We start from the raw sequence: 11693 nt of genomic DNA, 5'->3' as shown, positions 1-11693 counted from the left end.
AATTGAACCTGCTTCAGGCCCATGGGCTGCTCCTGTGGTGATTGTGCAAAAACCATCAGGAGAGCCAAGATTTTGCAATGATTATTGTGGCCTGAACAAATTCACGGTGAAGGACTTATACTCACTCCCAAGAATTGATGAGTCTCTTGACTTCCTGGCCAGGGGGACTTATATCTCCACGTTTGACTTGGCCAAAGGTTACTGGCAGGTGGATGTCGCAGAGGACTCAAGGCCCAAGACTGCCTTCATTTCCCACTGTGGGCTATTTCAATTCCGTGTCCTACCCTTTGGACTGTGCAACGTGCCAGCCACCTTCCAGAGACTCATGAATACCGTCCTTGCAGTGCTCATATATAAGTCTTGTGCCGTATATCTGGATGATATTGTCGTGGCCTCACCCACATTTGAACAGCACCTTGTCGACCTTAAGGATGTTCTCACCTGACTGGAGTCAGCAGGACTATCTATAAAGCTAGCAAAGTGTGAGTTCTGCAGAGGCGAACTTACCTTCCTTGGTTATAACATCACTGCAGAGGGCATCCTGCCAAACAAGGACAAGGTGAGAGCAGTCACAGAGTTTGCAGTACCAGTCAACGTCAAACAAGTCAGACAGTTTTTAGGACTGACAAGTTATTACAGACGTTTTATCCATGACTATGCTCGCCACGCAGAGCCACTGTTCGCACTTACCAGGGCAGATGTTCTGTTCGTGTGGACAGATGCATGTCAGGGGGCCATGGACTACCTTAAAGACAAGCTGACTTCTGCACCTGTCTTGAGATTTCCGGACTTTTCCCTTCCTTTTTTTGTTCACGCTAATGCGTGTGATGTCGGACTTGGTGCCGCCCTTATGCAAAAGGGCAAGGATGGCAGAGAGGTTGTGGTGGCCAATGTGAGCCGTGCACTGCAAAAATCTGAAAAGCCTTATTCTACTCCAGAAAAGGAGTGTTTGGCTGTCATCTGGGCCCTAGAACACTTCAGACCGTATGTTGAGGGTCTTCATGTGACCGTTGTCTCGGACCACAGCAGTCTAAAATGGTTAATGTCCCGCCCAAATCTCACAGGCAGGCTCCCTCCGCTTACAAGATTTTGATTTTAACATTGTCCATAAGCCAGGGGTGAGTAATAAAGTTCCCGATGCCCTGTCTCGAAACCCCATGCCTTTTTGTAACACACCCATGGACATTCTGCCTGAGTACGCTGTTATAGGGGGCCTTGATCTGCGTGCCTTGCCTCCTGTGATCTTTTCAGATCATGTGCACATAAGACAGCTGCAACTCAATGACCCGGTTACAGGGGGACTTATACGCACGCTTGAGGGGCAAGAGGAGAGTGACAAAGGAGAGCTGTCACAATATACAATGCATGATGATCTTCTGTACTTCAAAGATGGCAAAGTGTCTTGCAGCCTTCACCCTCTGAAGCAGCTTAAGCTTTATGCTCCTACTGCCATCAGACGATCTTTGCTGGAATATTACCATGATCACCCAACCGCTGGACATTTGGGGACGACAAAAACTGTGGCAATACTAAAACACAGATTTTTCTGGCCAAAAATGTCGTCGGAGGCCAAAAAGTATGTAATCTCTTGCTCTGTTTGTCAGTTCACAACCTAGCCAAAGGAAACCTGCTGGGTTTATGATACCGATTTGCCCCCAAAGACCCTGGGAGTACACTGGAGTTGACTTTGTAGGGCCTTTACCTCGCATATCTTGCGGAAACGCTTATATCCTTGTTTTTGTGGATTATTTTTCAAAGTGGGTAGAAGTCAGCGCAATGAGAGAAGCAACTGCACAGGTAGCAGCAAGCAAGCTGCTCAGTGAGGTTTTTCCACGACATGGTGCCCCTACATACCTGATTTCGGACAGAGGGTCCCCTTTTGTTACTGAACTTTTCAAAGATGTACTCTCTGCATTGGGCTCTGAACACAGACTCATGACTGCGTACCCCCAAACTAATGCAACAGAGAGGGTGAATCGCACCTTGAAGACTGCCATTCGTGCCTACATCGGCAACAAACACACCGTTTGGGACCGTTATCTTCCGCAAATTTGTTTTGCTCTGAGAACCGCCTCACATGAGAGTACAGGCCAAAGCCCTTCAATGTTGTTGTATGGACGGGAATTGGATACGCCTCTCGATCTCATTACACAGCCAAACTCTGATGGTTTTGGTGAGTCAGGTATTCCTTATCCTGAAAGCCTGACGTAATCAATTCAGGAAGCACACGATCATGTGAGGGCTGTCCTGGATTGTAGCCATGCTAAAAAAAAACATTATTATGATCGTAAAACGTCGTTCTGTCTCTTACTGTGTGAATGACCTGGTTAGAGTAAGGACACATCCCCGAACTGATGCCCTGGCAAGCTTCAGAGCCAAGCTGGCACCTTTGTATACAGGACCGTATCGTGTCAGACAGAAACCATCAGATGTGAACTATAGGCTCACGGATGTGAGAACGGGGGGAGACGCAGGTATCTTTCATGTTGTGAACCTGCAACCATTCCATACCTGGGATTCATGTAATGGCCCGCAGCATGTGACTTCCGAGAGTTGCTTTAAAGGAGCTCCTGGTGACTGTTCATTTCAGGATGAGGTGCCTGGGGACAAAGATGACAACTTTTCTACCACAGGGTTTGCTGAGCCTGAAGCCAGGGAGGACTGTAGACAGGCAGTGGTGGACGATGCTTTTGACCTGACAGACAATATGGACAATATTGATTGTTTACCTCACCAGGAGGTCGACATAACCTCTAAGACCAAAAATTTTTCTGTCAGTGACTGTGATCTTGACAGGCATTGCTATAACTTGAGACCTAGGCTGGCGCCAAGAATCACCTCTGGGTGGTCAACTAACAGGTGGACAAATACATACCACACTGACAGACTAGACCTTAAATGAGGCAGTAAGCATGCCAGTGAAAACTCATTGTTCTCTATTCAACACTGCAGAGTTTGTCTGTTGACATGTTACATGTTTTGATGTTAAAAACAAAGAAAGTTGTAAAAACCAGAAAAAGTATCCCATTTTACATCTGTGATGGGTTAGGTGCTGTTTTCTTTTAATTGAAATGGGTCGCTGCAGAATATGTATTTTGGTTCAACTGTACTGTCATGTATGCCAGCTGCTGCCATGTCAATACATGCCCCTATGTGATCTGACACTCTTTACAACTGTTCATGTATGAGGTTGTAAGGTACTATTGTTACTCAGTTGTGCACGGCTGAGGACAGCCTTTGTTTTCCTGGGGGGGATCTGTAACAGCCACCTAATTTGTTATGTACCTTTAAGGCACCTCCTGTGATGTCATGCATTGTCTAGGTGGGTGTGCCTGGGTAACGTTTGCGCTGGTGATATAGCGAACTGTTCTACTATACTCTGCTCCAGAAAGCATCCTGATTCTTTTATTATTTTTATTTGTAATTCTGCCAAAGTGTGTCTTCTAATTTTCTCCCCACTCTCCTCCATGTATGCGGATAGTGCGAGGATCATTTGAAGCTACGTATAAAGACGTATGGGATCACTAACTCTCTCGTCTATGAGTATTCTTTTCCTTCTTTTATTCCTGACATCTGGGCAAATCCTAAAACACTCTGGTCGACGTTACACATGATTGCAGCATTCACACTTATAGTCTGTCGAACAGACATGCGCTTAGTCAGCTTTGAGTTATGTCGCACAGACACACGCTAAAACAGTTTTAGTCTGTCACACAGACAAACGCAGAGTCAGTTTAGTTCTTTAGTTTAGTTTAGTTTAACACTCGCTTCTAGTTCAGCTCAAGACAGCTTCTAAACGCTAATTCGTTACTCGCTTAACCGTCTTCTAGTTCATCACAAACACTCACTCGGGACAGCTTTCAAACGGATTTAAAGGATGTTGACCATACAGTTTTTGCTTCAGATTCCGGTTGTGTTTTGAACACACGATTCACCGCATCGACCAGTATAAGCGGCTTGATTTGGAAGTGACTTAAGAACAATTCAGTCGAGATCGGCCCTCCCTGCATGGAGTTGTAGACTACATCATTAAGAAGATCAATCATCCTCAACAGATGTGGATATAGCCTACTTCACTCTCCATTCATCCGAATGTGTCTTCGTGAAGTTAAGCCAAGTTTCTTTTTCATACTCATGCTTAAAGTGATCAGGTATTGGCAACACGCTTGTTGCTAAGCTTAATTACTCAGTACACACTGTTGCTATAGTCTTCTGATCTCATTGGCCATAGCTTATTGGAAACTGCTGTTGCTTAAAAGCTATTTGGTCACTATTTGGAACCTACTGTTTACCAGGATTTTATGTTTATCATTGGGAACATTCTCGTTGTTTTAGCAAATATGCTGTTGAACAAGCTTCTGATTGTTATTGGAAATTTACTTTTGCAGTCATTTGGTTAATGTCAATACGCTTAATACTCTCTGGTGTTATGAGAAACGTATCATTGCTTAAGCACAATTAGATTTCTAAGTAGTGTGGAATCATGTGAAGTAGCTAAAGCAGTTTGAGTTGCTAAATATCTCTAGATGACCTTATATGCCATTTAGCATATTCATTACCTGCTAGGGATATGCCGGTAGCAGATTTTCATGTTGCGATTAATTGCTCATGCTTTTATCACGGTATACGGTATTATCACGATACTGAAATTTAGTTGCAAAAAAGTGTTGTCATAAATCAGCATAACAGGTTTAATAACTTTTTTCTTATAACAAAATAACTGAACATTTAAATACATTAAAGCAATAAACAAACAAAAAGTATAAAGTAAAACAAATACTAATAATAATAAGTAAAAAATATTAATTATAAAGACCAATAAGTATCACTTTACAATAAAATCTCATTAGTTAACCTTAATTAATCCATTAATATTCACAATGAGCAATAGCTACATTTGCTACAGAAGTTATTAATCTTTGTTAAAAGATTATATATGAAAATACGATTCTTAGTTCATGTTAGCTCATTAAATAACACAGTTGCAACTTTTGATTTTAACAAGGTGTTATTAAATATTGGAATTACCTAAGATTAATGAATGTTTAGAAGATTTTTTTCATTGGCAGTTTGTTAAGTAATGAATTAACTAATGTCAACTAATGAAGCCCTAATCTAAAGCGTGACCAAGCAATAATGAATCAAACACTTTAAAACAATATCTAGGGCATTTTGTAGTTTAGATTAAAAAGTAAAAACAAGTTTAAAAATAAATAGCCTATTAAGTCTAAATATTTAAGTATTTGGCACTGTGATGAACACCACTGTGAATACACAAATCTGAATGCCAATTTTAAATCATTTAAACACCTTTCAGAAATGTAGCGCAGCTGCATTGTTTCCGGGGTAATGGCTGCATTTCTACTGTTCAGATGCATCTGCTGTCAGAGAGTGAATGTACGCTTTCATCCAGAGAGGCTCCTTCATGTGTTCCGCCATGCGCTTCTCATCCGTGCTTGTTTACATCAGAGTGTGCACACGTCTTTGACGCAGCATACAGCGGTGTTGTGCATTGTGGCTAGTTTATGGGAAAAGTATTCTTAAAATGCATTCAAAATTCGGAATAATTTGTAGTAAATAATTATTCTCGGTATTTTGAAGTGCCCACGATAACAATATCGTGCATATTCATTATCGGGATATTTCGCATTACCGAATACCGGCACATGTCTATTACCTGCATTGCATTCTACCTAGTGTCAGCATTTTATTGTTGCTTCTCTGCTACTCTGTGCTCACGTAATGAATTTAATACAGCACATTGCATAAACCGTTTATATATTTGTTGCCGTCAGACAGTTTGAAATAGTAACTGAAATGCTCAGTTAAATTCTGATTTATAATCCAGATATTGTCTGACACAATCTCTATATACATAAGACATTGCTTGTCGTTAGGTGTTTGAAAAAGTCACTAAAGGGTCTGAAAGTCGTTATCTAGCAATAAGTTGCATATTTGTTAACACCAATGAGAGGAAGTGCAGCACACAGAGTGACCGATAGGTCCCGCCTTCTAAGTTATGAGCCAGTTGCTGATGGATTAAGTTGCTTCGGCTGCTGTTGGAGGCTCCAGTTGCTGTGGAGGCGGTCGGGGCTCTGAGATGCGCATTTAGGACAGTGCATAAGCATTGACTGTTCAGCCTGAGAAAAAGCATTTTCGTGATTTGTGTGTTTAGAAACCATTATGAGACAGTCATTGTCAGATTTATTTGCGATTTTTAATGACAATGTTTAGTCAGAGACTTGATGATAATCTTTGGGGAGTGGTGTTTCCCTGTTCATGGATAGAGGAGCTGAGCTGCTTATCTGAGAGTCGTTTCAAAGACTTATTTGCGTGAACTCGCCTAGAAGGGACTTTGATGACATGGACATTTCACTGGCTACACGTGACTTCATTTCAACTGTGCTATAGTCTGATTTCAACTATTAAGAGGGTCCACATTAACACAGCTATTTAGCCTATTAATTCTTCACACTATTTCTCTAGGCCTGCAGATTGTCGTAGTTACATTTGTAATTATTCTTAAATCGCTCATTTAATGATAGTGTGATAATGCTATTCATGCTAGCACATCATCATCTTCAGTCACTCAATGCCTATGTCAAAGGAGACAATGCTTGCCTAGCTTCCCGTGTAGCTACTTCATTTTGTTGGGGGGATAATAACTCAAGCATTATTTCTTCATTTCATAAATTTATTCAACTTTATGTCCAATATTCATAAATTTTCTAGTTTTATCCTCACCAGTTGTCTTACCAGATAACAGCATTCCTTATCATTATTGAAATATGCCATTTCAAGAGAGAGAGGGAAGAGAGGAAAAAAAAATGTGTACCCACATTCTCGATAAAAGAGCAGTTTCCTTTTCCTCCGGGTTATCAGGCTCGTGGCTTGACAGTGAGCGACGCACTGCCTCCTCACTCTTGCCCCCCTATCGCCAGGAGCCAAGAGATTATGTCTCGGAGATGCTCTGCCTCTCCAAGCATCTCTGGCAGGTCCCTCTGGGGACACGGGGAGGACGCGATGCCTTCTGTGCCATCCAGCATGATTTCCCACCGCTGCACCTCCGCGGGTGCGTCGATTGTTCCTTTGGTGTCACTTGCACGGAGCTTGGAAGCATGGCTCGCGCTGCCCAACCCATCCCGCTGGCTCATTCGGACAGTTCGACTCAGCTACGTGATTCAGTTCGCCAGGCGACCCCCCAGGTTCAGCAGCGTTCTCGAGACTTCAGTGGCAGCTAGAGATGCCCCTGTCCTGTGAGACGAGATTGCTGTTTTACTGACGAAGGACGCAATCAAGCCTGTCCCTCCAGTCGAGATAAATTCAGGGTTTTACAGCCCTTACTTCATAGTGCCAAAGAAAGGCGGTGGTCTTTGGTCAATCCTGGATCTGTGAGTCTTGAACAGCGCCCTTCACAAGCTCCCATTCAAGATGTTGATGCAGAAGTGCATCATCAGATGCATCCAGCCCCAGGATTGGTTTGCAGCGGTCGACCTGAAGAATGCATACTTTCATGTCTCGATTATTCCTCGACACAGGCCTTTCCTACGGCTTGTGTTCGAGGGTCGGCATGGCAGTACAGGGTCCTCCCCTTCGGGCTGTCCCTGTCCCCCTGTGTCTTTATGAAGGTCGCTTTATGGGAAGTGGGCATCAGGATCCTCAACTATTTCGATGACTGGCTCATCATGGCCCGGTCGCTAGAGCAGTTGTGCGATCACAGGGACCTGGTGCTCCGGCACATCAGCCAGTTGGGGCTTCGGGTCAACTGGGAACAGAGCAAACTCTCCCCCGTGCAAAATATCTCTTTTCTCTGTATAGAGTTAGACTCGGTGAGTATGACATCACGTCTCATCAATGAGTGCGCCCAGTCAGTGCTGAACTGCCTGAGTTCCTTCAGAGGCAGGAATGTGGTATCTTTGAAACACTTTCAGAGGTTCCTGGGGCATATGGTATCTGCAGTCATGCAGCTCAGATTGCTTCATATGTGACATCACACCGGAGTGCAGGGGTGCCCTTAGAACAAGTGTCCCGGCATGTCGTTGTCACGACGGATGCCTCCAGTACGGGTTGGGGCGCTACATGCAACGGGCAGGCAGCCTCGGGGCTCTGGACAGAGCCTTGATTGCTTTGGCACATCAACTGCCTAAGGCTGTTGGCAGTGCATCTGGCTTTGCGGCAGTTCCGGCCATTGCTGCAGGACAAGCACGTGTTGGTCCGCATGGCTGTCTCGTACATCAACCTGCAGGGAGGTCTACGATCACGTTGCATGTCACAGCTCTCCCATCATCTCCTCCTCTGGAGTCAGACGTGGCTCAAGTCGCTGCAAACCGTTCACATTCCGGGGGAGCTCAATCGTGCAGCCGACGTGCTCTCACGACAGATCATGTTCTCAGGAGAATTGCGACTCCATCCCGAGACGATCCAGTTGATCTGGAGTCGATTCGGGGAAGCCCAGGTAGACCTGTTCCTCCCACTGCCAGCTGTATTACTCCCTGACCGCTCTATGCAAGTATGCGTTTCTCCCAGTGAGCCTCCTCGCACAGACACTGTGCAAGGTCAGGGAGGACGAGGAACAGGTCTTGCTGGTTGCGCCTTACTGGCCCACCCAGACCTGGTTTTCGGAACTCATGGTCCTCGCGACAGCCCCTCCCTGGCGCATCCCTCTGAGGAAGGACCTCCTTTCTCAGGGGCTCAACACCATATGGCACCCGCATCCAGATCTCTGGGACCTCCACGTGTGGCTCCTGGATGGGACATGGCAGACTTAAGTGATCTGCCACTGGTGGTGGTAAACACGATCACTCAGGCTAGAGCTCCCTCGACGAGGCAAGCATATGCTCTGAAGTGGAGTCTGTTCGTCACACTCTACCTTGAAAGTGTATGTGGCTGCTATCCCAGCAAATCACAATGCAGTGGATGGCCGGTCCCTGGGAAAGCACAATCTCATAGTCAGGTTCCTGAGGGGTGCCAGAAGGTTAAATCCTCCTAAGCCACCCCTGGTGCCCTCCTGGCATCTCTCTACTGTCCTGGCTGGCCTTCAGAGGGATCCCTTTGAGCTTAAGTTCCTGTCTGCTAAGACAGCACTTCTGACCGCGCTCACTTCCATCAAGAGGGTCGGGGACCTCCAAGCACTTTTGGTGAGCGAAGAGTGCCTTGTGTTTGAGCCGGTGTACTCTCATGTTGTCCTGAGACCCCAGCCTGGATACGTGCCCAAGGTTCCCACCACGCCCTTTCGCGACTAGGTGGTGAACCTGCAAGCACTGCCCTCTGAGGAGGCAGATCCAGCCTTGGAGTTGCTGTGTCCCGTAAGAGCATTGCGCATATACGTGGACCGCACCAGCAGCTTCAGAAGCTCTGAACAGCTCTTTGTCTTCTACGGAGGTCAGCAGAATGGGAAGGCTGTCTCTAAGCAGAGGTTGGCCCACTGGATAGTAGATGCTATCACCTTGGCCTACCAATCCCAAGGTGAGCCGTGCCCCCTGGGGGTGAGGGCATACTCCACACAGAGTGTTGCCTCCTCCTATGCGCTGACGCATGCCGCCTCTCTGGCAGACATCTGTAGAGCTGTGGGCTAGGTGACACCGAACACCTTTGCAAGATTTTACAGTGTCTGTGTTGAGCCGGTTTCTTCCCGTGTGTTGGGTAACAGATAAGTGGCAGGAAGAGCCGGCCGGTGTCACGCTTACTGCTCCATTCCACCTCACCCGGGGATGCAAGCACCTTTTCCTCCTCCAGTAAGTTCCCCAGACAGCGAACCCTGGTCTGGTGCTGGTATCCTCCAGCACCCCGGCAGTCAGACTGGGCGGAGCAGTTTTTATTCTTAATAATGACATATTCTAAAACAACAAAGAGAATATCAAATGAGGTTCGGAGAAATTTTGAAAGATGGACCAGAGAGGATGAATTGGAGGAACATGTTAGAATGGTGGCAGCATTCAAGAGACCCAAAAACCTTTAAGACATGTTGGTACATAGTAGACTCAGACCTACAAATCAGAAAAAGTCCCATGGGCCATATGACAGCAGAGTAAGAGGAGAAGGTAGGGAAAGTGCATAGAATAGAGCCAAAGGTACCTTTGAACAGGAATAACTGTATTTACCTGATAAGGTGTGCAAGATGTAGAAGGAAGTATGAGGGGGAAATGGGAAATAAAATCCTGACAAGAATGCCAGAGCATAGATATGCAATTAGACAGGTGTTTTCCTGTCTAATTGCATATCCCCCAGACATGGGGGGAAAATATAAGGGATATGTGGACTGGAGCACAATCAAAATTGGGGAAAATTAGAAAGATTGAAGAGGGAGAGATATTGGATCAAAAAGTTAGGGATGATGTTCCCAAGGGGATTAAATTAGAAAAGCTAAAAAAAATAGTTACATCATGGGATGCAAGATAATAAAGAGAACCAGTGTTAATTTTGAAAGCCATTTTTGATTTAGTCTTAGTCTTTATCTTGAGACGAAAATGCTTAATATTCTTAGTCACATTTTAGTCATTTGAGTCTTTCATAGTTTTAGTCTAGTTTTAGTCAACGGAAAGTCATTGCATTTATGTCAACTTTTAGCCATTACTTACATTCAAACTGCAGTTACCAACATTTATTTTGGTAGCTATTTTATATGTTGTCTTCAAACAAAAATAGTCATTAATTCTTCTCTCTTTAGACCAAATCAATTAAGCTTATGATAAATTTGAATCAAGGATTGAATTTGGAAAAATTTGAATAAATTATGACAATTTTCATTTTTGGGTGAACTATCCCTTTAACAGTAGTGAAAAGGGAGCAACTTATAAAAAATTATAGTTGTTCATATATTATATATATATAATTTATAATTTTTGAAAAAGAAGCAGAATAAAACAATCAGACAAATACGAAAGAGATACAAATTAAACTAATTTTTCAGATACAGTAGGTTTAATTAATATATTTATTTAACATCTTTTGTTGGTTAACATTAATGACACGGATATGCACTTAATTAGGACTGCTGTCCCTTTAAGATGGAAGGCATGCATGTAATATTGACACATTCAGTTTTCACCCACCTGTTTACGTTCACTTAATCCATAGCCGACTGTATTTATGTGAGATACTCTACACGATAGACATTTGAACTGCTGTGTGTGTATTTTAGCACTGAGAACTGATCGTGTGCTGAAGAAGTGGAGCATGCGTGAGAGAGAGCACTTCTATCAGCGTGATTCTGCCTATTCCACCTTCACTAACTTTAAGTTAATCGACTGCGCATTGTGACTCCTGGGAAAAAAGGGACGTCTGGTCACCTTATCCCTACCCCTTCGGGTGCTGAGGCCATTGTTTTAGATCGCTAGTTCGCATTTTGGTAGCCTATCCATCCACTACGGCCGCCATACTGAGAATAGATATGCAAACGATGTAGCAAGTACATTGGGTGTTATGAGAAGTGTTCCCGGTTCCGGTTGACCTAATTAATGCAGCCTAAAAATCCTTTAATGAATTTGAATATTATAAGCGTATTAGTGTGTTACGTGTAAGCCAGGTTAAAAAGATGGGTCTTTAATCTAGATTTAAACTGCAAGAGTGTGTCTGCCTCCCGAACAATGTTAGGTAGGTTATTCCAGAGTTTGGATGCTAAATAGGAAAAGGATCTGCCGCCCGCAGTTGATTTTGATATTCTAGGTATTATCAAATGACCAGAGTTTTGAGAA

Source organism: Sinocyclocheilus grahami, unplaced genomic scaffold (genome assembly GCF_001515645.1).
Source record: "Sinocyclocheilus grahami isolate Dianchi unplaced genomic scaffold, SAMN03320097.WGS_v1.1 scaffold1582.1, whole genome shotgun sequence".
Lineage (NCBI taxonomy): Eukaryota > Metazoa > Chordata > Actinopteri > Cypriniformes > Cyprinidae > Sinocyclocheilus > Sinocyclocheilus grahami.
Note: the sequence above shows the minus strand (reverse complement) of the source record.